Genomic DNA, 27902 nt, shown 5'->3' on the forward strand with positions numbered 1-27902 from the left:
TAATGGTTTCTCCCATCTTGTGGATAATATATTGGGACCCTAGGTGTCCATGCAGGTGTCTTGATTCACAGTGCATTGAATCCTACAACTTTACATTGTAGGAAATGAAGCTGGCTAGTCCTGTCTTTCAGACCCATCACACCCCTGGATAACTTGTTTTCTAATCATGCACCAAGATTTAAGAATGTGTTCAGGGAAAAAAAATTTAAAAAAAATTAAAAATGAATGTGTTCAGGGTCCACTTGTTCCCTGGAGACAATTATTTGGAAAAGTGAATTTCTTCTGAGCAGTCTCTTGATCCCTCTACCATGGTAGTGATTCAGTGATGTCCTCTGTACACAGTCTTAAGGAAGATAAACATGATTTCAGCAATCACACTGCTTGTCTTTCCTGACTTTTAGTTTTCTGATGCCAGAACCAATTATTATCAAGTAGGGTGCTGCTTGTTCCCAATTCTACATGCTGTTCAGCTCTGCTTTGGGTGGCAGAACAGCGCTGTTTGTCAGGCCTTTAGCTTATGATGCATTTGTGCCTGGCTTCCTTCTGGAGAACCTTATTTTCTTCTTGAACCCTTTCACACTCCTTTCGGATTTTCTTCTCTTCCTAAAAAGTGACAGAAAGAGAAAAATAAGCCGTTGTAGTGAGTTGATCCCTGTGTCCTATGCAGTTTCCATACTAGTTAATTTTGATTATTTCATTTCTTAACATTTCTTCAAACCTTAATTTTTATTATAAATTTGACCTGCTTTTATTTATGATTAAATTTTAGCGTTTAGGGGTCCCTTTAACTAAGAAACCGTTCCATTGGTGAAAGAAAGCAACTGTCTAATTCAGTTCCAAGCATCTAGGTCTGTGGCTCACAAACACCTATAACTCTAGCACCAGGGCATCTGACTCCCTCATTGGGTCTCTAGAAATACTGCATGCATACAAGCAAATACACACAGACACGGACACGGACACAGACACGAACATGGACATGGACACGGGCACGGACACAGACACAGTCACAGATACAGACAGAGGACACACACACACACACACACGCACTCACGCTTAATTTTCTTTTTTAATGAAGAGAATATAGAAGGTGCTACAATTATAGTACACGAATTTTGTGCTCAAGGGCCCTCTGGTACTCCTCCTTCAGCTGTGCCAGTTCCTCCTCCTTCTTCTGAGTCAGCTGTCTCATGTGCTCCTGGTGTCTCTGCTCCTTCTGCTCCATCAGCTGCTCATTCTTCCTTTGAGTTTCCTCGAGCAGTTTCCAGGCTCTCTCTGCAGCTTCAGCTTTCACACGCTCCACTGTGAAGGAAAGCAAGAAAGAAGGTGTAAATGCTGTCCTCTTCTTCCTCTAGACTTCATTGTTAGCTTGGCAGTGGTGGCATATACCTTTAATCCCAGTACTTGGGAGACAGAGGCAGGCGGATTTCTGAGTTTGAGGCCAGCCTGTTCTACAGAGTGAGTTCCAGGACAGCCAGGGCTACACAGAGAAACCCTGTCTTGAAAAAACAAAAAACAAAAAAACAAAACAAACGAAAAAGACTTCGTTGTTACTGCTGAATTCATAGTGATACCTAGGCCTGATGCCAGCCATTTAGATGCAGGTTTATTCTTTTATCTCTAGTTTAGGGACCCAGGATTACAGGTTATTTAAACTTTTCATGGCTTTTGAAGGCACATAGTCCCTTAATTTGTGTCTCACCTTCAATCTCCTTTTCCTTTTCTGTCATACTTTGGTCTGTCTGTAGAATTGCATCTATTATATCCTCTCTTGACTGCAAATAGTTTTTGAGAGCTTCTTCAGCCTTTGAGCACAGGGAACATAAAGTTAACAGAAAGAATGACTACAAACTTTTGTACCTTCCTCCCTGCTGACCTTTCATCTAATGATATCAATCCTAGAAGCAAGCACACAGTCTAGGCTGGACTTCAGGAAGGAATGTCTGTTATTGGAGGCCTCTGATAGAAAACAAAGACTGTCATTTTAGACTGAGGGTTCTAACTTTGGAGTTACTAGTACTGTGGTCATAGATGTGTAAGTTTGCTGAAGACATATTCCCTCATGGAGAACAAATAGATCAGAGTGAATGAGAGAGGAAGAAAGAGTGGGGCTGGAAAAGACAATAGACAGAGAGACATGGAATGATATGATTTAAAAATTCTGTGAAGTCCAAACTGATGAATTACAAGTTTTGTTTAAGGGGTTGTCATTGAGTCCTTTGCAACATAAAGAGTGTAGCTGAAACAGAGGGTGATGGTCACACTGGTGGTTAATGTGATCAGTCTCAACTTAATTGTTTACTGTCTCTGATGGGTGAGCAGGACATATCCAGTATGATGACCTTCACATATGTCATACACAAAGAGCACATTCCTAGATTACCCCATTGATGCTTGGGGATGCTTCAGTCTGATGGAAAGCAACCTCCCAGGACATTCATAACCTTGGTTACCTGCACCCCCTTCCCAGGTTCTTCATAGTACTTTTTCTTCAATTGCTGTATCTTTTGGTTAAAAAGACAGTAACCACTTGGTTTGTAATAAACACCCTGCTTCACATCTTCCTCTAGTGGACCAAAAATATCCTGAAGTAGAGCTGAGCATCGGTCTGAGGATGCTTCTTGATTCTTCTTACAAATTTCCCCTTGCTTTCTCTCTAATTTCCTCTTTAGTTAAAAAAAACGTAAAGAAAAAAATAAGAAAAGAAAGCCAGAGTTTAGAAAATTTCAGAACATTCCTTAAAAGAAAAACAAACACAAAACACAAAATGAAACCAAATACAACACAAAGAAAGGCATATGAGCACTGACTCTTACTATATTTCTGTTTCTAATGCCAGGTTTTTATTGATGTAATTCTTGCTCCTTGACAGTGAAGTTCAGAGCAGAGATTTACACCTTTAGACGTAAACTACATTTTCAGACTGGGCTATAGATAACTCAAGGAATAAACATGGCTCAATGTTAATTTGTTATTGGCTTGAATATTGAATCAGTCTGCTGACAGTGGGCATGCAGTGTGTTCAGACACACTAATTACTTCACTGTCATCAATTCATTGAAGTGGGTATTATTATCTTATTCATGACAGCAGAAATGTTTCAAAGCTTTGAGTCTATTGTAATTCATTTTTGTATTTATCATGATTATTAATAGGTATTTGTTACTACATCAAAATCTGTTTGCAGTTGCCTAATCACAAGCAGGGGTTTCATTTGCTTTTCTAAATTTACATTTAGGAAACTTGAGAAAAAATTACTTCCAATTCTGCTAGGAACACTTGATTAACATCTTTGAAGGAATGTTCCATGAAGATCTTGATGGCTTCTTTCTCACAGATCTTGTGCAGGTCCAGCAGCTCCTGGAGTGTCTCTGTGGGGAGCTTCACACTCTGGCCCATCTGCTGGTCATAGTGGGTGATGGCCTTTTGCACTGCAGCTGAATTCTCTCTCTGGGCCAATGCCAGGGCAGCACTCTCCATGCAGGGCATAGACCCACTGCTGATGGCTTCCACATAGGTTGTCACCAAACTCTTTAGTCCTACAACCAGGAAACAGGTAACAATGTTTGCTGCAGATGGATGAAGACAAGTCTATTCAGTGAAATTCTAGGTATGTCAGTCATTGGTATCTTAAAGCATCAGTGTCCTTAGCATCATTTGGAAGAATGACAAATGGAAGCATTCCAGCCTCTCATATTCTCTCTCTCTCTCTCTCTCTCTCTCTCTCTCTCTCTCTCCCTTCCTCCCTCCCTCCCCCTCCCTCCCTCCCTCCCTCCCTCCTCCTCCTCCTCCTCCTCCTTCTTCTTCTTCTTCTTCTTCTTCTCTCTCTCTCTCTCTCTCTCTCTCTCTCTCTCTCTCTGTCTCTGTCTCTGTGATGGAATTAGACTTTCCTCTTAGCAAGATCCTCTCATGAGGTGTGTGCAACCCCAAAGGCTAAGAATGCTGGATGGAGATTACACAGGCATGTGTCTATGGAGTGTTTTCATCCATTTATCATAATCACCATGAGAACAGACTCCACACCTCCATCCTGGCTGTCTGTGTCACTAATACTGTCCATAGTAAGCATTTCATTCCCATTTGGGAACAATACATGGTCACAAACTCTCTATCAGGTTGATTAGAAGAAATACCATTACCAAGAGAATGTTTTATGTATGCTAACTTGACAATGACCAGCTCCATGTACATCTCATTGAATTTATTTTAAAAATTAAGAGCTATATTTGTTTAGTGACTATCTTATTGGTCCACTCAAGTCCAGTGTACCCAGGTGAGTTAAAAGTTTTCTTAAGTTTCTTTTGCTTTCTTTTCTCTTTTTCCAACAAGACAATCTGATAGATAAATTGATTAGAAATGATGGTTACATCTGCAGTTTAGCAGGGCAGTGGTGATAGATTAAAGTTTCTTCAAATTTGAAGAAGGTCACTGCTATCTCACAATACTATGGCTTATGCAGTGAGCAGACAGACTGGGAAAGGACTCACGTGGTCCATTGATCCTGAGGCCTCCTGAAATCGTTTTAACCTTGGAAGAACTAAACACATAGGAACAGAACTCTTCCACTTGTTCCAAGAAGTCAAAGTCCAGGTCTTGATCCTGAAGCGATTCCAGCTGGTTAAGCTACTTCCCGGGTGCTGGGCGCTCAAAGACAAAGCATTTCTTAGTTGGGAAGAATTTACAGATACAAGCTCGAGGCAGATTTAAATCTTTTTCTTTTTGTCCAGTACCTAGATGGAGTGAAAAACAGGATTTTCAGCCAGGACATGTGAGCTGAGTATGTTTTAAATTCAATCATGTAAACATTCGAAATTCTGGAATGCTCAAAACTTAGGCAGGAAGATTATAAGTATATAGGCAGGAAGATTATAAGAAGATTATAAGTATATAGGCAGGAAGATTATAAGAATACCCAATGACCCCAGAAACACAAAAGGGAAATGCAGTCCATATTGCCTAGCTGGGAGACAAAGGCACCATGGTGCCCTGCCAGTTAGCCTGGATCAGGCATTCCTGCCAAGCTCTGATTTCATGAGTCTGATTCCTCCAGAGAACCATCTGTGTACACTGTCTTGAACACGGAAGATAGAGACATATTCTATTCCCTCCCACTGGCGCAGGTGAGTCAGCTCATCTTTGCTTTTAAGTGGACAGATCCAGAGAGGGGTTACAACTGTCAACTTACAAGAACCAGATTGCCCAAAGGATTAAAAAAAAAAAAAACCTCTCTGACCCTATTTGATGAAACTCCAAATATTGCCCTCTGAACCTCCCATCTGAGGTTTTCCAGAAAATTAGATTATAAAATGCTCACAAAGAGACTACTACAAGAGTTCCAGTCCTTGGGCTACAAGATATCCACCAAGAATTGTATGTATCAGAGGCTACCTATCTTGGTTACCAGCTGAGAGGAGGCAAAAGGAGCCAGACTTAGAGTAGGATTGCAGCCATCTTTCAAAAACCAATTCCAAAGACTAAGAGATAGGTCCCTTGGTGCAGCTAGGCATAAGCTGCCTCAAGATAGCAGTGTTTGCTGTTCAGGGATGGAGGCTTACTAAGCCCCTAGTCTGGCCTGAGACAAAAAAAAAGATATTTCAGGCTTTAAGAGGATTTCTGACTTCAGCTCCAGCCCTAGCAATTCCAGATGTCTCAAACCACTTTCATCTTTTTGTTCCTGATAGAAAACACATAATAAAAGGGGCTTTAGCACAAATTGTGGCCCATAGACATGCTCTGTGATATACATATTCAAATGATTGGATCATATACCCACAAGATGTTTCACCTGTCTAAGAACTGTGGAACTACTGTGATTCTAATGAACCAAAGGAAAAAGAATTGAAGAAAAGAAAGCAAGAACACAAAATACAATAACAACAAAAAACCCAAAAACCCCTCATTCACTGTTAACCAGGTCCAAATACTCACAACACTCCAGAACTGAGGTGAAGCCCTTCTCCAGGGAACACCAGAATGCTGGATGGCTAATACCTGTGTGACTCTGTCCCAGATCCTACTCCATGACCACACTCAAGTCCAGTTTAAGAAACACACCACACTCAATCCTGCTATCTCCTTACTTGATGCCAGCTTGCTGGTGCTCAAGTATGACTGTACAAAGTTGAAAGATGAGCCCAGGTTTGTAAGAGCTGCAGCAGGCACTGTAACCAAAACTATTTGGGCCCAAGCCAGGTATCTTAGCCCAGAGGCAGAACTGAAGGATCTGATCCACCCTCTCAGATTGAGAAAAGGAAAGTGCACTAGCAGACACAGGACACTGCTTATGCTCTCCTGATCATGCATGACCATGAGAGACTGGAGTGGTAGAGAGACAGGGCTTCTCACCACTGGGGAAAGGGACATTAAACAGAGGTCACCTTGTCTCCCCAGAAGATTTTTGGCTTCCCCTACAAATTGCTAGCCTTCACTGCTAAGAACATCAGAAAGAAACTCCCCTGAGGCAAGAGGTAACCAGGCTGCTGACCTGCCTGCCTGACAAAAGGCCCTCAGACCAGTGGGGCCTATTGATATATTGAGGATATACATTGACCTAGCATTGCCTCAGAGAGATCCTGTGGAACAACCAGGAAGAAATAGAGGATGTAGAAAAATGAACATCTCAAGCCCTCAGTTTGATGCAGAGGGAGTGACTGTTTCCCCCAGAAACAGCACTCTAACTGACCTTTGCCAGGCTATTTATCTGGGGTCCACAAAACTTTCTGAGTTGCTCAGACCAAGGTATGTTATACGGATACTGAACAGCCTGACTCAGGATGTCTCAGTCAGATGCCTGGTTTGTGCTCAGGTAAGTTCAAAACACAGAGCCCTTTCCTAGGAAGGAATCTCAAAAAGAGGCCAATGCTACTGTAACTGGAAATACTGACTTTACCAAGCTCTGGCCTGCCATGTCTACTAGATATTACAGATTCCTTTTCGAGGTGGGTAGAAGCTTAATGTACCAGGACTGAAACTGCTCTAATAACAGCTTAAAAAGTCCCTCTAGGATCTGGTCCCTTGATTTGGACTCCACCTACTATAGGAGTCTGACAGTGGCCTGGCTTTCATAACCAAAACCTCACAGTCAATAAGTAAAGTTTTAGGCATAGATTGAACACTTCATTGTGCATGTAGACTTCAGAGTTCTTTGAAGGTATTAAAAATAACAGGATATTAAAAGATACTCTAACAGAGTGTTCTTTTGAGTGCAGCAAAAGGTGGATAGACTTCCTTCATTTGTTTTGTTTTGTGTGCTTTGCACCCCATTATGTAGAGAGATTTACCCCTTATGATATTATGTTTGGGAGATCTCCCCCACTGCTTCCCAGGCTCAGAGACCAGCAGTTGGTGGAACTCTCTAACCATTCCATTCTCAAATAGCTGTAGACCCTCCACGTTTCCATGAAGGCTATTCCTTGGACTATGGAAGACATCCAGCTGACTTTAGAGCCCACCTCAGTCTCTCCTTATTGTAACCTGGTGATACTGTCTGCTCAAGCAGGGGTCCACATGGGCAGTGGAGCAGACTTGAAAGGGCCCCACTGGTATTTCTCTAATTCTACAACAGTACAGGTAGCTGGAGCTGCACTGTGGATCCACCACATCCAGATCAAGAGAGCAGAATCCAGGGATGATGATTGACAAGTGGACTATTTCCAGATTATGGACCACAACATTGAATGCTTCATCAGGCCCCAAGCTATTCCAGTTTTTTTTTTCAGTTCTACCCTTTCCTGAGTCTTTTACTTGGTATGACAGAGACAGGGATCATACTAGATAGCTAATGTGTCTTCAGACCAGCAACCTACATTGTATCTGACTTGTGACCACTTTTGGCCACTTTAAATGTCTGGTTGTACTTACTGAAAAGGGAAAAATATGGGAATTGATCTTTTGGGATAAAAATTCAGAGTCTGTCATTCAGTGCATGCTGTGTGGCTGGGCCTGCTAGTTGTTAAGTGCAAGGGAGTTTCCTTTGCAATATTTGAGGTTTTAAGACAGAGGCTTTCTTTTATAAAAAAATATTTATTTTTTGTGAAATCAACTTTATCTTCCAGTAGTCATTTAAACATATAATAGCCACGTCATGTAGTAATATGGCATGCAGGAGTCATAATCAAGAAAATATGTTGATGACAATTGTGCTGCCACAGACAACACTTTACATCACACCATTTTCAAATCTATAAAGGAGGGGATTCCAGTCTGTCTCAACTTGATTTCTCCATGTGCTTTAGCCAACAGTCTTGGTGTCATTAACAATAAGGTTTTGTCATCACATTCTGCCATCCAACCCAGAGTATTGGGAATAGGATTTATTATTTCTGAGAATTAGGTGTTTCTTTTTTTAAATGTTAATCAAAGGCTTTATAAGTTTGGTAATGCTCAATAGCAAGATGCCCATACATTTAGAAGTATAACCCAATACCCAACCTAGATATACCAACTGTCTTTGACTGGCAGAGACACACGAAATTCTGCCTCTATGTTCCCCTCCCCCCTCTATTTCTCTCATCTCCTGGCTCCTTTTCTCCTTCTCCTCCTCCTCCTCCTCCTCCTCCTCCTCCTCCTCCTCCTCCTCTCCTTCCTCTTCCTCTCTTTACTCCTCCCACCTTAGCTCCTCCTACACATCACCCTTCCTGTTAAAATAAAACTTTTCTCAGACAGAGGCTTTATAAAAACACATGGATGAATACATAGGAAAATTTCTCTATCATGAAATGGACAATAGGAAATATAACTGAGTGGCCACAGAATTAAAATTCTGGAAATTCTGTAAGAAAGAATCTGGCCTTGGGAAAACTAGAGGAATGAAACGTTATGCCACAGAGATTATCATTCACAGCCAGAAGTCAGCCAGTGTTGCTGGTTATGCCTAGACACCTGGCCATCATACTATACACAGGTAGGAAGTACGCAGACTGTCAGTCAGCCCATTGACAGACAAAACTCATTGCAACTGAGGGCAGCCAAAATTAATATTAGAGAACTTGACCTAAGCACTTGTCTTTATTCTGATGCCTGTTATTCTCCCTTAGATGTTAATTCATCTGGGTAACAGCAATAACTAAGGAGCCCCTGAGGATAGTTAGAAGGCATGTACAAATGGTGTGCCTAACTGTGCCTCTTCTGATGGTTTCCAAACTAAGAAAGCAGGTGGATCAGGCTCTTAACAAAGGACCAGAGTTTGTGTCTCAGCAACTATGAAGAGCAACTCACAACTGTTTGCAACTCAGGCTCCAGGGGATCTGAAACCTGTTTTCTGTAGGCACCTGGTACAGACATATACTCATGAGCAAATAAAATAAAATCTTGAAAAAAAACACACACGTGTAACACTTTCAGGCTATATTTACTTTTCTACAAAGTCCACACAATAACACATATAGAAGAAAAATATAAGAAACCCTATAGAGATTGAATACTGATGTTGTACATCAGGCATTAACCACATATAAGTTTTATTGAGGTTTGAAGTTAGTGCCTTTAAAGCATGCTTCCCTTAGGACCCCTCACAGGTTTACAGTTAAGAAAGTGAACATCCAGTACACAAGGTGGTAGGAAGGAAAGAAATCTTCACAGTAAACTTAGGCCATGTCTGAGAAAAGATTAAGGCCCTGTCCAGGCTCATGTACTTTCATCCTTAAGCCTGGGCCACATGAAACAACTGCACACACAACTCTGTCAGCCTTTATGGCACAGAGTAAGTAGGCTGTAGTTCTAGTTTCTCAGCTGGGGTGAAGCTTTACTCTTGGATGTTGGCTTTTGCCCTCCTGTGTCCCAGTAATCTTTCTGTCTTTCTGTCCAAGCTCTCATGAAACTCATATTCTTCCGGTTCGATGCCAAAAACCTCTGTAGAGAGTTTCCTGACATCCAGGCTGTTTCCCAGAAGCTGAGACTGTCTGCTTTCACTTTCAGTTTAGGTTCTTAAAGACAACAGGTCCAGGTTGTCCTGAATTGACACTTCAAAACCTTTCCTTACAAAAAGAGGTAGAGGAAAGCCTCGGGGTGTGTGGTTCTTTTAGCCTTTATTTGGAGATTATGTAGACTTCAAATTCAGGGAGAGTTAATGGACAGACAAACATGCACAGAAAGTTTTCTATCATGTTGTGTTGTGAAACAGAGTCACCCAGAAACCCAACTTGAACCCCTAACCCTGTCCACAATACTGTTTGTCTAAATCTTAGATTTAGCAGCTATCCTGACATCCTGGATACCTTGGCTTGATGAACTATTAATAATACATCAGCGGCTCGAGGGATGGCTCAGTGGCTCTGGATAGGGCTGTCTGCTCTTACAAAGAACCAGAATTTATATCTCATCAACCATGCAGGGCCACTCACAACTGTTTGCATCTCTGGCTCCAGGGGATTTGAAGCCCTGTTCTGTCTTCTGCAGGAACCTGCATACAGACACATACACATGTCCGGGCTATGTTTCACAGGCTACTTTACGAAAGGGTATCTTTCCTGCCTGGCTGAATGATGTTCTTCATACTGTGACTACTGGGAAGTCTTCAGTTAAATTCCACTTGGAGTGACTTCATATTTCCTCAACAGATTCCACATACCATAGCACCAAGTTACTCTATTCAAGTTATCCTGTATTGCTTTACCTTTTAAGGCTTACTCAGGTGCCCTACTCATCTATATTGGTGGTGTGGGATCAGGGCTTTTTGCAGCCTAGGGTGGCTTCAGACTTGCTTTGGAGCCAAGGAAGACTTTGAGCTCACATCCTCCTGCATGTCATTCCCACAGATGCCTTTTGGTACATTTTTTGCTTCTAAACATTCTACTCTACAGTCTCCTGGCAGACCTAGTGACTCCAGAAACAAGAGAAGGAAGGGACAAGGTTCTTAAGAAGCCATGAGCTAAAAGATGGAAGAGTGCAGCTACTCTGACTGACCTGCTGCCAAGAACATGTTTCAGTGGCCTCTTCCAGAATACATTTCTCAGTTTGGGCAGGTCAGTTCCAGTGGATGAGTAGTTTTGTGACATGGCTTTGTCTGGATCAAGAGCTGTGAATATATTACTTGGTACTGGACGTCATGGAGCATCTGAGACTTGTGCATCGAAGGAAATCACACATCAGGGGTCATTTGATGGTATCTATCACTTTCTTCCTCACAGACAGTCTCTATTTCATATTTTTCTGGTAATTTCCATTTAATAGTAACCTCGTTCATAACCTGGGAATGAACACACACAGGGAATTGTCAACGTATTTCACTACTTTATAGGAGCTCACTAAGATCTGCAGCAGGACAGGGGATGACCCATGCATTCTCAACTTAGTAAATACAATAAAAATAATAAATACTTTAACGTGGCTAATCACCCATCAAAAATAGGACTAGTGTTGGAGAAAATTTTAATCCCAATCTGGAGTTTCTACCCCATCTTTGATCATTCAGTTCCAAGATAACAGAGACACAACTTTTATTATTTACAATATATCTTACATAGCACAAGAGCTGGGCAGTTGTCTACCCTCTATGCTACTAAAATCTATTTCCTATCTGTAACTCAGAATTATTACTTACTATGTTTCATCTGGGATGCTCTTAGCTCCAACTGACCAGCCTTAGGGGTCACATTTTCATGAACTCACTTAACCCAGGGCAGCTTCTCTCTCTTGCTTCACCTTTTTCTCTCTCCCATGTGGTTTCCCTTTGACTCCCAAGTCGTCGAACCCTAAACTCCACCGATGTCTCATCTGCCCAGGTTTTGGCTGCTGGCATCTTTATTTACCCATCATAAATTACTTGGGGGCAAGGTCACAGAGTCACTTGGGTCTATGTGTATGTGCAGACCTGGGGGCCTGCACTTAGCATTACATACAAGCAAAAGACCAAACCTCATCAGAGAAGTAAGGATGATAAAAACCAGCTGTGACAATGTATACTTCTAATCCCTGGATTTGGGAGATGGAAGTAGGAGACATAGAAATTCAAAGTCATGCTTGGTTATATAGTAAATTCAAGGCCAACCTAAGGTATATGAGATTCAGGGAAAAAAAGAAATAAAAAAATATGAAACATAATACTTTGAAAAAAGCAAGTCAAATGACTCTAAAGACAGTGTGAGAAAAATGTCAATGAAAGATAGAAGATTTTCAATCAAATCATTTTATAAAGCATGAAAAAGACATTACACATGCATTAGATGTGTTATATAATTTTATTTTTAATTTACTTTTTAATTATTTTATGTGTATGGATGTTTCACCTGCTGGTTTGTCCGGTATACCATACTCTTAATTTCTAATGAAATTAAAGTAGTCCCTATATTGAAGATTATGACAATGAGGGAAAGGAAAAGACTGTTCTGTTAGAGACACTGACTCCCACACTGCGATGAAGCAATCCCAGAGTATGAGGGATCAGTATGAACCCACGAACTCTCTCTACCCTCTCCCTTAGCTCTTCTTTAGGGAGAAATTAAGAAAGAGCATAGAGAGAAATACCTTATCATTTTTGTATCACCTTTGGAACTTGCTTCAGAAACTGAGACATGTTGCTGGATTCTGTGTACAGAAAAGAGCACATTTAGCTGCAAGTACCGAAAGCTAGAAAATCCACACATAGAAGTTCAGTATCTGCTGAAAATATGCGGGTTATGTCATGTGAAGATGGTTCACATTGGTATAGAGAGAAGTTGTGTGGTATGCCAAGGAGAGAGGAATCCAACTTTCTTTAGAAATCATGTTAACAAAGGATACTTCCCACAAGAGCCAGAAAACACAGCCTCAAGTGGCAGAAGCCATTCTGTAACCTCTGGGAATGGAGCATGAGTATTCTGAGAATGAAGCTCCCTGTGGCAAGGCCCTTGGAGATCCCAGTCCACTTGGTAAGGACCTGTGGAAATGATGCTGCTCCTCTCTGAAAGAGTTTGAGCACTTCGGGCTCACCTGACTTTAACTGTACGATAAACTTAATTTCGCATTATCACTCATGATTGTGGCTGAGTTTACTGGAAACAAAAGCCTCCTCAGATGAGTTTTCATTGATGAGTAACCTGAGCGTTTTCTTGTAACACTGAAAGCGGCTCTCGTAGCTCTCCCCAGCTGCCTCTGCACTCATCTTTAGTTCCTATAATTTTTAATGCCATCTCCTAAAACAGCTGCTAGATTCCTGAAACATAATCCTCTCTTCTCTGAAATAATTAAGTAAGCAAAATTCAGTTATTGATCTTAGTGACTTTCTCCTGCTTACTCAGGAAAAGATAAAGGGTATTAAAGTTCAGACATTTCTCCAGTGCCAAAAATTGGTAAAGGCATCTGAATCTCCCATTTGCCCTGGAGGCCAAAGTACAAGTAGAAACTGCCAGGAAGAATAGAAAGTTGGTCCTAACAGTTAAGAGTTAGGTATAAATCATTCTGAGAATTTATAAAGAATAGGACCACAACAGCCGCCTACATGAAAGTGATATTTAGGCCATAAAATTATACTTATTCCCCAATAACATTATATAAGATATGGTATCAAACCCTCTGCTTACTTCAAAATATAAAAGTATCACACTGCTAAAAACTAACAATAGAGCTTGCGTATCTTTCACTTATGTAACTCCATGTTTGCAACCAGCCTGGACATAGCTCAAACAGGATATGCTTCCCTAGATATAATCATTTGGCTTGTAATATAAGATTAATGCTTTGATACAAAGTAAACATTAATCTTTAGATATGGAGTAAAGGTCAGTTAATGATGACAAGGGAATGGAGGAGAGAAACAGAAACTAAAGTGGGCAAATGTTGATGATTCTTGGAAAACGATTAAAGAAATATCAATTGAAACTGCTCATGCTTGAATGCTTTGGATGGCCCCAGCTACTCAGGGACACTTGCTTGAGCAGCAGCTGATGGTCATTCTCTTTATTTTCCCGGAAGGCACACCTCCATCCTGCATCCCAGAATCCTACTGGAACTGGACTCCAGCACTCAAGGAAAGTTTTGGTCTCTCTTTCAAACCTTATCATCCTTCCATAATGGCTGCACATCTTGAAACTCACCCCTCTCAATATCAGCACATTGATGCCAAACTCATGGTATATGATCTTGGGAGTCAGAACCCCACCACATCCCAGACAGCATCCTCTCCATTCATGGTTTGGTCAGGAAGGGCTGGATTTCAGCATGTAACCTAAGAAGCTACTAGAAATTAATCTGTCAACGAGGTCACTGTTTTCAGAGTTATTCACTGGGTAAACACACAGGCAGCATAGAAAGGTGGTTCAAAACACAGCTTGGGAGTCAAGACTGCTTGAATGAATATTGTGTGATGCTATAACTTGATAACTGATAATGACTACTTATGTTTTTATTTCCATGAATTTATGGGACAGTGACTGTTATGACATTTAAGATATGTGAACCATGAATACATCAGCATTGAGCCTAGAACACCTGCATTAAAAAGGCCCCCACCACCTCGCTGCACAGAGCCTAAGAACTGGGCACTGAGTCTCATATGGTTGGAAGACATGCTGTTTCCCTCACTTGCTACACCTCTAGAAGAACATGCAATCCTGCCTTTCAGCTGTTATTATTATGGGCTAGTAACCAGAGAATACTGCTTGGACATGGGTTTAAGCCAATAGGAAGTTTATATTTGCTACCCTCCAACTATACTGGGTGGTCTGGACAACACTATGGACCCCAGACTTTCTCAGGGTAAGATTTTAAGTACAGTGATCCATACCCTGGGTTGGTATACTTTAATTAACAAGGAAACTAAGCCAGAAGGGGAATAATAGAAGTCAAAAGCTAGGTGAAGACATTTAGAGGATTTCCAAAAATTATGGATTTTAATGAATTAGACTATTGTTTTGTTTTGACTGGTGATGTTGTCCTCATGCTGAGTTTTAAGTTCTGAATGGCATACCCATCAGTTTGCCAGTTCTGCTAATGTCTGGGACCTGCTGAGGTCTGAGGCCCTGTTACATGTCCCATTGGTCTTAATGTATGAGTCAAGTCATGGACCCATCTTGCTCTCTAGATGTGTAGGTTGTCCTAAGGGTCATTAATTTGGCTGAACTGATGCATAATTGGCCATATGTTTTAAGATGCAGGGCCCTGCAATTGGTTCAATCAGAATGAGAATAAAAGGTTCATCCAGTGCTGATAGCAGAGTGGATACCTAGGGAAAAGCAAGAAAACAGAGTCTGATATCCATTATTTGATTGATTTCTTTGTCTCTATCTCTTTGTGTGGATTTTCTCAACCATTGTAAGATTTATTTTTATTATTATTATTATTCATGCCCAATTAGTATAGAAGCAATGGGTTTATTCCAAAGCCACACATAATCCCCTTTTGTGGTAACATTTTTAAAGGAAATCTGTCATTTTAACTTACAAAAAGAATATTTTGACATCTCTATGTCATGATCAACTTGTCTTCTAAGTTTAGAAAGCATCAAAAGAGGGACATTTAATCTATCCCTTAATACATGTTCACCTTGTATCCTCATGGGCACAGTAATATTGTTGTTATCTAAATAAAGACACCTCTATGGCAGAACAGTAGGCATTAGAGTATGTGAGAGTGCCTAGGTTGAGTCCTGTGATTTTAATGTAGGCTCCTCTCAGTCACAATGAGTCTTGTCAGTCAATGATCTGAAAGTCTGCCTTAATTCCTACCCCTGTGTGTATGGGGACCAGTTGTCTAATCATGACCAGTAATCCTAATTAACTCTAACCCCAGGGTCCCTTCTTGTATCATAGAGTTCTATTCCCAGGGATTTTCCAAGGCCAGACACTTTTTTCTATCTATCTATCTATCTATCTATCTATCTATCTATCTATCTATCTATTCCTTGTTTATTTATTTGTTTATTCACTTTACATCCAGATCACTGTCCCCCCCATCCCGGCCCCACCCTCATAAAGTGCATTCTCTCCTCCTCCCTCCCCTTCTTTTCCTAACTGAGGCAGACTCATACTTAAAGTAATTTCCAAGTTTTTAATGTGATGGACATTGTGTTCCACTTTCCTATTTTGCATTTCTTGGGGAGGAGATTTCTTTCTTTATACTCATTCATATGCTTTTAGAAAGGCTCTGTTTTGCAACTCCAATTTTTGCAATGGAAATTCTCTTGCTCTTAACAATTAGGAAGCCTAGCCAAACATCATGAACAGAATTGTAAAACTTACATTTTTTTTAATCTCGAAAGATAAATTACAGCAACTTTCCTATTTCCCAGTACAACTAAAGATCTTTAAAGGAGGTATGATTGAATGAAGGTCAAGATGAGTATGGGTTGTTGGTCTGTAGTCATATTAGCTAATTCTATTGCTAGTATCTGTTTTCCTCAGTTCCTAAGCGCTGGAGCAGGGAAACGACCCTGTACTCATACCAGATATAGGACTCAGGAAATGGTGGAGTGGTGGCAGGAAGTGGAAGAGCCTGTAGGACAATGGAATCATAGTCTGGAGATAGTCCATTTGGCAGCCAGCAGTATGGCTTTTGCTTTTCTGACCTGGTGTGATAGGTACATCCATGATATTACAAAAGCTGCCTTCACCACTGTAGGAATGGGGAGAATTACCTTGTAGGGCCCTGGTGATGTTGGTTCCAGTGCTGCTTTGGCTACCTACTTGGCTCACACAGTATCACCAGGTTGTAATAAGGGTAAACTCCTGGTGGACTGGAAGGTCAGCTAGGTTTTGCAGACAGTACAACAGAATAGCCTTTAGGAAAATTGGGGGACTCTAGTGATTTGAGAATCGAACGGTTAGGGAGTTCCACCGGCTACTGATCTCTGAGCTTAGGAAGCAGTGTGGGAGATTGTCCAAACATAATCCTGTAGCTAGTAAATCTCTCTTTATAATGGGGTACAGTGGTCCCAAAGCAAAGCAAATGATGGAGGTCTGTCCACCCTTTGCTGGACTCTAATGAACATTTTGTTAGAGTTTCTTTTAATGTCCTATTTATTTTTATCTACCTGTCAAGAACTCTGAGGTCCACATGCACAGTGAAGTTTTTCATCTATGCCTAAAGGTTGGTATTGAGATTTTGGCTATGAAATCCAGGCCATAGTTGTACCCCATTGGTGGGTTGGAGAGCAAATCAGAAGCCCAGCTCTTGGAGGAACTTTTTACAGTACTATTTGAGAAGTTTCAGTCCTGGTGCAGAACACTTCTACCCACCTGGACAAGGAATCTATAAAAACTAGCAAACACTTGTATACACACTGGCAGGCAAGCAATTGAAAGAATTTGTATACACACTCACAGCCAAGCAATTGAAAGAATCATATGATACAAACGTCAAGTATTTGAAGAAAGAAATTGAAGATGGAAAGATCTCCCATGCTCATTGATTGGTAGGATTCACATATTAAAAATGGCATCTTACCTAAGGAAATCTAGAGATTTAATGCTATCCCCATCAAAATTCCAATATAACTCTTTATAGACCTTGAAGGACAATTCTCAACTTCATATGGAAATATAAAACAAAACAAAACAAAACAGGAGAGCTAAAATAATCCTGTGCAATAAAAAACTACTAGGGGTCCAGTCAGTCCTGATTTCCAAGTTGTATAACAGAGTGATTGTAAGAAAACTGTATGGTATTGGAATTAAAAACAGGCACATTAATTTATGGAATAGAATTGCAGTCTTAGACATAAATCCACACACATAAGAACATCTGATTTTTGTGAAAGAAGCAAGAAACACAACTTGGAAATAAGACAATATCTTCAACAATTGGTGCTAGTCAAATTGGTGCTAGTTTGGTCATGCAGAAGAATCCAAATAGATTCATATAAATGCACAAAATCACCACACCTGACAGTAGAGAAAGTGGATTATAGCCTTGAATGGTTTTGGCAAAGGAGAAGACTTTCTGAACAGAACACCAATACCACAGGCATTAAAAATAATTAATAAATGAGACTTTATGAAACTGGAATGCTTCCATAAGGCAGAGGACAGTGTCAATTGGACAAAGTGGCAGCAACAGGAAAAGATTTTTACCAGTTTCACATCCAATAGAGGGTTAATATTCAAAATATACAAAGAACTCAAGAAACTAGATATATAAACCTAAATAACCCAATTAAAATTGGGGCAGTTTGAAACTGAGAATTCTCACTGAAGGACACACAAACAGCTGAGAAACACTTAAAGAAATGTTCAACCTCCTTAGCCATCAGGAAAATTCAAATCAAAACTACTTTGAGATTCCCTTTTACACCTGTCAGAAATTAGCATAAGTTATTAATGTAACTTCATAATATGTACAATAAGGGGAACAGTTCACTATTGTTGATGGGAGTGCAAACTGGTAGTTATGGCAGGAATTTTTTTTTTATTCTAACAGAAAGGGTGAACTGTGGCAAGAATTTCCCTGTCCAATCTATTTAAATATTAGTGCAGCAAGAGTCCTGTGATTGGACAGGGAAAAGGGAGGCGGTGCTAAGAGCTGGAGAAAAGAGAGATGGATGGGGGAGAGAGGAAAGGAGGCCAAGATGGAGGCTGGCTTTAACTAGCCACAAGTAGTTCTGATATTAAGGTTAGAATAATTGGGATAACTTGTCTAAATTGTGTCCCATCCTGTGTATTGAGATTCTATTGATATATAAATCTGACTGGTTAACTATAAGCTTTAAGAGTTTTGATTTTACTGGGTAATGGGTGTTGTGGCGGCTTACCTCAGGGTGGACAGTCATTGCATGAGGGTGGTGGGCCGAGAGGGGAGCTCTGAGCCAGTCACAGAGCCTGCTGAGATGAGACACTCAACTGGGGCCAAATGGTCCAATGGTCCTGGGCTTAGTGCAGGAACTTGGCGGTTCTATTTGGTTACTGGAATGTGGAACTGCTAGGGTTGAGAGAAGAGGCAGATTTGGGAAGTTTGCCGTTTGTCTTTTCTAATACCTCCCGCAACAGTTAGTCACTGTTGAAATTAGTAAGGTGGTTCTTGAGAAAAATAGGACTCAATCTATCTTAAGATCCAGCTATACCATTCGTGGTCATATGTGACCCGCGCAATCGTCTCACCAGCAAGAACACATGCAGACACCAGGATCCTTCTGCAGCAAGTGTTTATTGTGATGTGAAGAGGAAGACCCCAGGCCCCGAAAAGGCACTGCTTATATACCCCTGGAGCGGTGTGTTCATTTCTGGTTGGCTGCTTGCTCAGGAACGTATGTTATGCCCCGGGATGGGCCGTGATTTGGCGCGCATTTACCACTTGCACAATGCACAGTTCATCTGTAAGCTTGGGAGAGCACTGGATGCCAATGCCATCATGTAATGGCGAATGCTGTCACCGCTCACCACGGCTCTCTGCATCTCCCCCTTTTTGTTTTATTAAGATGGAGCTGTCCTTGGCCTATCTAGTGTGGTACCAATCATGACTCAAACTCAAGCCCGATCAAGCAAATTCCATCTTGGGGGAATAAGAGATCAAGGACTGATAGTTTAATACAGTCTCCCCTACCCTACCAGGTGCAATGGAAGCAAGTCCTCTGGGTGCAAGGGCTAGGGGAAACAGAAAGAGATGCAAACACCCATCTCTGTGCAATGGAGCCATCTCCCAGGGGTGCAAGGGCTGTTTACCTCAATATTCAGGTACCACAGCTACATAGACAAGGACCAGCCAGGCCAAGACCTCTCACCAACCCAGTGCAATGGGCAAATCCCTTGGGGTACAACGGCTGAGGGATCTGTCTGCTGGCTATTTCCTTAACATGGATAACCAAATTTCAGGAGATGAACCTTGTTCTAGGGCCGCAAGTGTTTGGGCAATAACGACCTTGTCACGTTTTTGTTGAGCTCTGAGTTTGTAGACCAACCATAGCATGAAAACTAATCTGCAACATAGGGCTGCACCAAACAGGCCTACTCCCACCCACTCTTTAAAGTAAGAGAAAGCTGAAGAGATCCAGGAGGAGAGTTCTTCAGTCAGGGACAGATCCACGCACATCGAGTTGATGGCCACCACAGCTGCTCTCAATTTTTCGAGTGTCTCATCGAAGTTTTCTGACCAATTTCCTGCAAGATATTGAGACAATTTCTTGGACAGATTAGCTGCACACGTATAATTATATTGTACACTGGTTATGCAGACCGACCCCACTTTTCTCTCACATCCTAATTGAGCCATTAGGAAAAGGGTATCTAGTCTTTCTTCCACCAAACCAAGGCGTTGATTGAGGATCATCAGTCCACCTTTCAATTGAGCGCCGGCAGAATTATGAAGACTAATAGCCTCTGCTACTTGTGATGTCAACTGGTTGAGGGACGTAGCAGCTTGTACTGTCCTAATCATAGCAATTCCAGCTGCTGTAGCGGCAGCCGCACTGACAGCAATTGCTGTTACAATAGCTGCAGTTATCCCAAAATCTCTTCTTTGTCTAAATAATGACAAAGTAGATGGAGTTTCCACCGGGACAGGGGCCCAGCGAGGGATTCTAGCCACCATGGCCCGAGTAAAGCTTCTAGAGTCCCAGCATTGAGACACATAGCAGATATCATTGGTGCAGCTTTTAAGGGAGGAGTTTGAAAGAACAAACAGGAAAGGGGGGGTAAACACAAACCGGAGTAGGTGAGAAATCTGTCTGGTTGATCAAGGTTTTATTGACCCCAGTAATGGACTGAGTGGCATTCTCCAATAGAGGCGATTCATTCTCCCGCTTTAGCATAGTTCCATTAATGACCCCCGTGAAAATTGTCCTTCCTGCCACTCCGCCCTGGAGAAAAACTAGAGAACTGAGGTCAGTACAGCTACCATTCATCCCACAAAGTAGCCATTTGTGAAAAGGGTTCATATCATGGTTCTGTAAAAAAGGGCCCTCTCTCAGCACCGAATCGGCTCCAGGACACATCAGATTACTGGGTGATAAGGAAAAGGTTTTACTGGCATCTGCCCATCGTGTTATTCTAGACTGGCATTCGGACCAGGGCAAGCCAACTCCCTCATCTTCCTGCCTACAGAAGGGGGAGACCTTAGGTTGACGGGGGTGCTCCCCATTAGTAAAGTTGGGTGGTAAAAAGGTTCCATTTATCCAAATGGCCGGTTGCCAAAATACCTGTAAGAATTCAGTATTATTATCAGCTTTATTAGTTGTGAGTGAAACCCAGCCCCTTTTCTTATAAAACCAACCCAAGGCTTTCTTTGAGAGGGTTATACAATCTCCTGCTTCATCAATCTGAAAGCAGAGAGAACCCTTTTCAAGTAAAGAACGATCTTCTCCCAGTGATGCCCGGGTAGGGTCATATGGTAAATAAGGTAAGTCCAGAGTTTTGTTCGTTGTAAAAATCTTAGGAAAAACAGCTGTATTATGTCTGACCGGTATGGGTTTTGGAAAGGCAGATAATATGGCCCATCGTTGTTCCCCCGATATACTAGGAACCTGTATCCCATGGATCAGCACGAGGGCTGTCATCAGAGTTTGGAGGGTCCACCTGGGTGTCATCTTCTGATGTCACGAGTCGTCACATCAGTCGCTCTGGTAGCCAAAATGGGTTGTCTTCTTCCTGTGGAAAAACACAAACAGCTCCCCTGGATCTTATTAAAATAGGATCCGGGCCTTTCCATTGTCCGGTCAAGACATCCTTCCATTTGACCATCTCTTTTGGCCTGTCAGGCTCTAAACAATGACGATCAGCTGCCGTGTGGCCCTGACTGTCCAAATTTAAAAAATTAAGAGTAAAAAGTGCTATAGAAACGGTGACTCGTGGCACTGAGGGCAGAGCCTCCTCGACTCCCCCTTTCTGTTTTATTAGATAAGACTTAAGAGTGTGATGAGCCCGTTCTATAATGCCTTGTCCTTGAGGGTTATAAGGGAGACCCATCAGGTAGGTCACCTCCATTTGGCGACAAAATTGTCCAAACTTTTGAGAAGTATAAGCTGGTCCATTGTCCGGTTTGAGAATTTTAGGCTTCCCCCAGGCACTCCATGCCTCAAGGCAATGTTGGATAACATGTGCTGCCTTTTCTCCTGATAAGGGGGAGGCAAAAATGATTCCAGAACAGGTGTCAATAGAAACATGTAAATACTGAAGTCTCCCAAAGGATGAAATATGGGTAACATCCATTTGCGAAATCTGCAATGGCCGAATTCCTCGTGGATTAATTCCCACATGAGGCACGGGTAAGAATTGACAGCAATTCTGACATTGAGTAACTATATCTCTAGCTTCTTTTCTAGTTATATCAAATCGACGACGTAACGTCTCTGCTGTCACATGAAATTTTTTATGAAAATCTTTGGCCAAATCCAATTTTGAGGATAGGGCGATAGCAACCAACTTTGTGGCTCGATCCGCCAGGTCATTTCCATGAGACATTGGACCTGGTAGACTTGAGTGAGCCCTAATATGTGTAATAAAAACAGGATATCTTCTATTGACCAAGGTAGATTGGATCTTTTGAAAAACTTCTACAAGCCTGCTAGAGGGCCTAATTAAGCCAGCAACTTCCAAGACTTTAACTGCATTTACCACATAAAGGGAATCAGATAGAATATTTAAAGGGCCTGGAAAGGTTTCTAAGACTTCCAGTACCACCAAGCATTCCACAATTTGGGGTGAAGCTTCATTATATTGTTTAGATGTAACTCTATCATCAACCACATAAGCGCCTACTCCTGTTTTTGACCCATCTGTATATACCACTACCTCATCTGGGAGTGGTTCTTGAGATAAAATACGTGGGAAAACAACAGCCTGACTCAAGGCAAATTGTAAAATAGGATGTTTAGGATAATGATTATCTATTTGACCATTAAAGGAAGTGACTAACACCACCCAAACATCTGAGGTAGCAGTTAATATTTTAACCTGATGTGCAGTGTAAGGTACTATCAGAACCTTAGGCTCCCTTCCAAAATGGGTAATAGCTGCTTTTAATCCCCGAAGGGCAAGCTGAGCAACTGCATCTGGATACCATTCAATAATCTTTGCAGGGGATGCATTAGGATGGATCCATAATAAGGGCCCGTCCTGCCATAACACAGCAGTTGGTAAATGTCTGGTTTTAAAGACACACAAATTAAAAGTTTTGGTCTCATCAATGCGTTTTAGCTGGGCCTCTTGCAAGGCATCCTCTACCATTTGCAGGGCATGGCTTGCAGCCGGTGTTAGTGCCCTTGGTGAGGAAATATGAGAATCTCCTTCCAAAATGTCAAACAAAGGTTTCAATTCAGCAGAGGGAATTTTCAAAAATGGTCTTAACCAATTTATATCACCTAATAATTTTTGAAAATCATTTAAGGTAAGTAAATGATCTCTGCAAATTTCTAATTTTTGAGGAACTATTTTCTCAGGGTAAATAACTGTCCCTAAAAAGGAGCCTATTTCCGAAATTTGAACCTTTTCTGTGGCAATATGCAGGCCCCATTGTCCCAATGTAGCAATTAATAAAGGGTATGAGTTCTGCAAAATGGTCAACTCTTTATGGCACATAAGAATATCATCCATATAAAGAATCAAGAGCAGGGAAGGAAATTGTTTCCTAACGGGTTCAAGGGCCATTTGTACATACAGTTGACACATAGTAGGACTATTGGCCATGCCTTGAGGCAAAACTTTCCAATGATATCTCTTATCAGGTTCAAGGTGATTAATAGCAGGTAATGTAAATGCAAATCTCTGTCTGTCTTGTGGGTGTAGGGGAATGGAGAAGAAGCAGTCTTTAATATCTATAATTATTATCCTCCATTGTCTGGGTAAGGCAGAAAGCAAGGGTAAACCTCTTTACACCGAACCAAACAATCGCATCTGCGCATTAATGGCTCTTAAATCATGGAGAAGTCTCCATTTTCCTGATTTCTTTTTTATGACAAAAATAGGCGTATTCCAAGGGGAAGTAGAAGGTTCTAAATGGCCACTTTTAACTTGCTCTTCAATTAATATAGTAGCGGCCTCCAATTTTTCAGAGGATAAGGGCCATTGAGGAACCCACATGGCCTCCTCCGTAAGCCAGGGTATGGGCATAGAGCCCTCAATGGCAACTAGGGAAAACGCAGACCTTGTCTTCCTGTATTACTTTCTTGTGAAATTTGGTTTAATCTTCCTTGTTCTTTTCTGCCAAGCCCTTTTCCTACCTTATATCCCATCCTTTTCATAATTTCTATGGCTTGTTGTGAATACTCATTAGTCAATGTCAGTCCCAAGTCTTGCAAAATGTCTCTTCCCCAGAGGTTAATGGGGAGAGGAAGCACATACGGTATAAAGTTTCCTGTCTGACCCTCTGGTGTCTGCCAAGTCAAGGATCGTGAACTGACTGCAGGGCTGGCCTCATATCCCAACACTTGTAAGAAGTGGGATGATTGTGTAACAGGCCATGCCTTAGGCCACCAGTTGGAGGAAATAATACTTTTGGAGGAAATAATACTTTTATCAGCTCCTGTGTCTAAAATCCCTACAATATTCTTCCCCTCTATCATTAATTGTAAAGTGGGTCTAGACTTAAGATCAACTACCAAATGAGCAAAGTCAGTTCCTGAAGAACCAAGCCCATTGGCACCTCTAGGCACCCCAGTTGATGATAAACAATTATGCAAACTTGGGAGAATAACCAATCGAGCAATCCTATTCCCAGGGGAAATAGAAAATATGCTTTGTGGACAAGAACAGAGAACTTGAAGTTCCCCTGTATAATCTTGATCTATCACTCCAGGGTGAACCACGAGCCCTTTCAGTGTAAGAGAGGAGTGACCTAGAATAAGGCCAACACTTCCCTCAGGCAGGTGACCTTTGAAATCAACTGAGACAAGCTGCACGTCCACATGTGGCATTAGTAAGAATTGGGAGGTGGAACGGAGGTCCAATCCTGAGGAGCCTCTTGTAGCTCTGCAGCTAGAGGTGTCCCCCGGCTGCAGGCTTGTGTCCCATATTTTTTGGGGCCCTGAGACCTGGGGCCCTGATATCCGTTTTTTGGAGTACTTTCATCTCTTCCCGATGGTGGGGAATCATGTTGAATAAGCTTTCCTTGAATATCTCTGACTGAGCGACACTCATTAGCCCAGTGATAACCTTTCCTGCATTTTGTACAAAGCCCTGGGGTTCTTTTTTGTGTGGAAGCACGACACTCTCGTTTCAAATGACCCGGTTTGCCACAGTTATAGCATACTTTACGGCCGCCAGGACTTGAGTGGTTTTGGCTTTGCAAAATAGCTGCTGCAAGGCCAGCATTGGTCAGTGGGCCTCCAAGTCCTCGGCAGACCTTTATCCAATCTGTCAACCCTTTGCTTCTTCTAGGGGTAATTACTGCCTTGCATTCTGGGGAAGCATTTTCATACACCAGTTGTTCTATCAGTGGTTTAACTCGCTCTGGGTCTCCAAAAATTCTGCCTGCTGCTTCTGTCATTCTAGTCATAAAGTCTGAGAATGGCTCTTGGGAGTCTTGCAATATTTTCATTAAATTTCCCCCAGCCTCCCCCTTCTTTGAGAGGGCTTTCCATGCTTTAATAGCGGCAGCGGAGATCTGGCAGTATGCTCCCCAATCGTAGTTTGTCTGATCATTAACAAACTGTCCTTGCCCTGTTAGCAGGTCAAATGTCCATTGCCGTTGATTGCCTTCCACGTTAGCGTTGGCTTTTGCCTGTGTCTGAGAAGCATCATGCCACAAGGCTTTCCACTCCATATATTGTCCCATGTTAGGGAGGGCAGCTTTTACTGTATTTTGCCAATCATTCAGAGTCATTGCCATAGCGGCAAGTCTCTCGAGCTGCATGACTGTGAAATTGGCATCAAACCCATACTTCTGAACTGATTCAGCAAGTTCTTTAATAGAGGTATATTCTACCGGTGCGTGGACGCAACCTCCCTCTGCAGCCTCAAACACCGGAAAGGCTTGAAACATCTTTCTTTTATCTTCCTTTGAAAGGAAGGAGTCCGAACAGCACCCATCCACGTAGGGTGCAGGAGCACTGGGAACTACGGCTGGGAGTGCTGCCTGGGAGATCACCGCTGGCTGGGAAGCCGCGCGATTCCTATTCCCAGCCTCCTTTTGTTTTCGATTCGGCGGTGGCGGCCGCCTATCTAGATGGTATCTTTCCTCCTCATAGCAGGCTGCTTCCTCATCTAAGTCCTCTTCCTCGGAGGGACTTAGTTCCTCTAACTTAGAGCTACCAAGCCCCAAGGTCTCCAGTTCCTTTACCGGATAAAGAGATTTCCTTTCTGAGGCCTCTTCTCCCTTTGTGCGTTTCTCTCCCAGGGTGTCCTTTCCCTTATCTTTCGCTTCCTCGGACTGAACGTCTTTGGAAGGGTCTTTTTTCTTAGGCATGTCTTTTCCTTTTTCTTACTGAGCTCCTAACTGTTTATCTCGCTCTGTTTCTGACATGCTGTCTTTCAACTCCTCTAGCACTCCCTGACCTGCCATGATAGTTGGGCGGCATTTCTCATCCTGTAAGCACGATCTTACTAGCCTCCACAGCGGCCGAGTTCCAGGCTTCAATTTTCCATTCTGTTGTTCCCTAATTAAATCGCCCTCCAATTTGTCCCAGGAGGCAAGCCTCAGCGACCCTGAGCATATATACCAGGGCGCCACGCGGTCCACCTCCTTCACAAACCCCTCTAACGTTTTTGTAGAGACTTTTAATTTATGCTGTCGCAAGAGCGACTGAAGCGCCGTGATCACCGAATGTGAAACTCCCATGCTGCTCTCTTATCTACGAGAGAATCTGACACATGGAGAGGGGCACCTCGGCTTATCTACATCTGACTAATCTTGCCCAACGGTGGCAGAATTTAAAAAGAGAATCGGTGGAAACAAAATGAAACCAAAAGGAAGAGAATGAGCGCTGCCACAATGACAATGAGAGCCTCTACAGCACCTAGTAATTGGGGAGAGAGATGAGACAGATCAAGACCAAACATACCTCTCAGAGCTTACCTTCGTCCTGCAGTTCTGAATCCTCCCCGTGAACAGGGGTCTCCTCGGCGCTGGCGATGGTGAGTTTCCCGGGTTTCGGCACCAGCTGTGACCTGCGCAATTGTCTCTCTAGCAAGAACGCACGCAGACACCAGGATCCTTCTGCAGCAAGCGTTTATTGCGATGTGAAAAGGAAGACCCCGGGCCCCGAAAAGGCACTGCTTATATACCCCTGGAGTGGTGTGTTCATTTCTGGTTGGCTGCTTGCTCAGGAACATATATTATGCCGCAGAATGGGCTGTGATTTGGCGCGCATTTACCACTTGCACAATGCACAGTTCATCTGTAAGCTTAGGAGAGCACCGGATGCCAGCGCCATCATGTAATGGCGAATGCTGTCACTGCTCACCGCGGCTCTCTGCAGTCATATACCCAATGAATACTTCATACTACCACAGTGACACTTGCTCAACCATGTTTACTGCTGTTCTATTCAAAAGAGCCTGAAATTGGAAACAACCTAGATATCCCTTGATAAAAGAATAGGCAAAAAAAAAAAAGTGTGGTACATTTGTACTATGGAGTATTACTCAGCTCTTTATAAAATGACATCATGACTTTTGTAAGTAAATGGATGGTACTAGAAAAAAAAATACAACCTGAGTGAGGTAACCCAGATCCAGAAAGATGAATATAATAATAAATATCATTTATATGCTGATATTAGCCATTAAATAAATAATAACCAATCTACAATCTGTAGACCCAAAGAAGTCAGGCATAGAGGAAGGGACAGGTCACAGGGATTTCCCTAAGAGGGAAAATAGAGTAGATTTTATGGGAGGACTGGGGATCAGGGGCATCGAAACAAGAAGAGGGGGAATGAAGATGGAGTTGAGGGAATGAGGGAGGGGAAGTTGGCATTGGAGGAGAGTATGAAAAGTAGTGCAGTGAAAAGTCACTACAATACATGAAGGTGATCATAGTGAAGTTTCCAAATAAGAGAGGGACAACACAAATTGCTCATCTCTTGTCATCAAATGAAGCTACAAGTACCAGGACTGGGTTTCATCCAC

At 42.1% G+C, this 27902-nt stretch overlaps 1 pseudogene; it reads right to left on the bottom strand.

Annotated features, from left to right (window-relative positions):
* Positions 1–510: 510 nt before the first annotated feature.
* On the bottom strand, positions 511–26610 carry LOC114639383 (annotated as a pseudogene).
* Between the last annotated feature and the right edge of the window lie 1292 nt (positions 26611–27902).

The sequence above is a fragment of the Grammomys surdaster genome, unplaced genomic scaffold, assembly GCF_004785775.1.
Source record: "Grammomys surdaster isolate TR1022 unplaced genomic scaffold, NIH_TR_1.0 125702, whole genome shotgun sequence".
Taxonomy (NCBI): Eukaryota; Metazoa; Chordata; class Mammalia; order Rodentia; family Muridae; genus Grammomys; species Grammomys surdaster.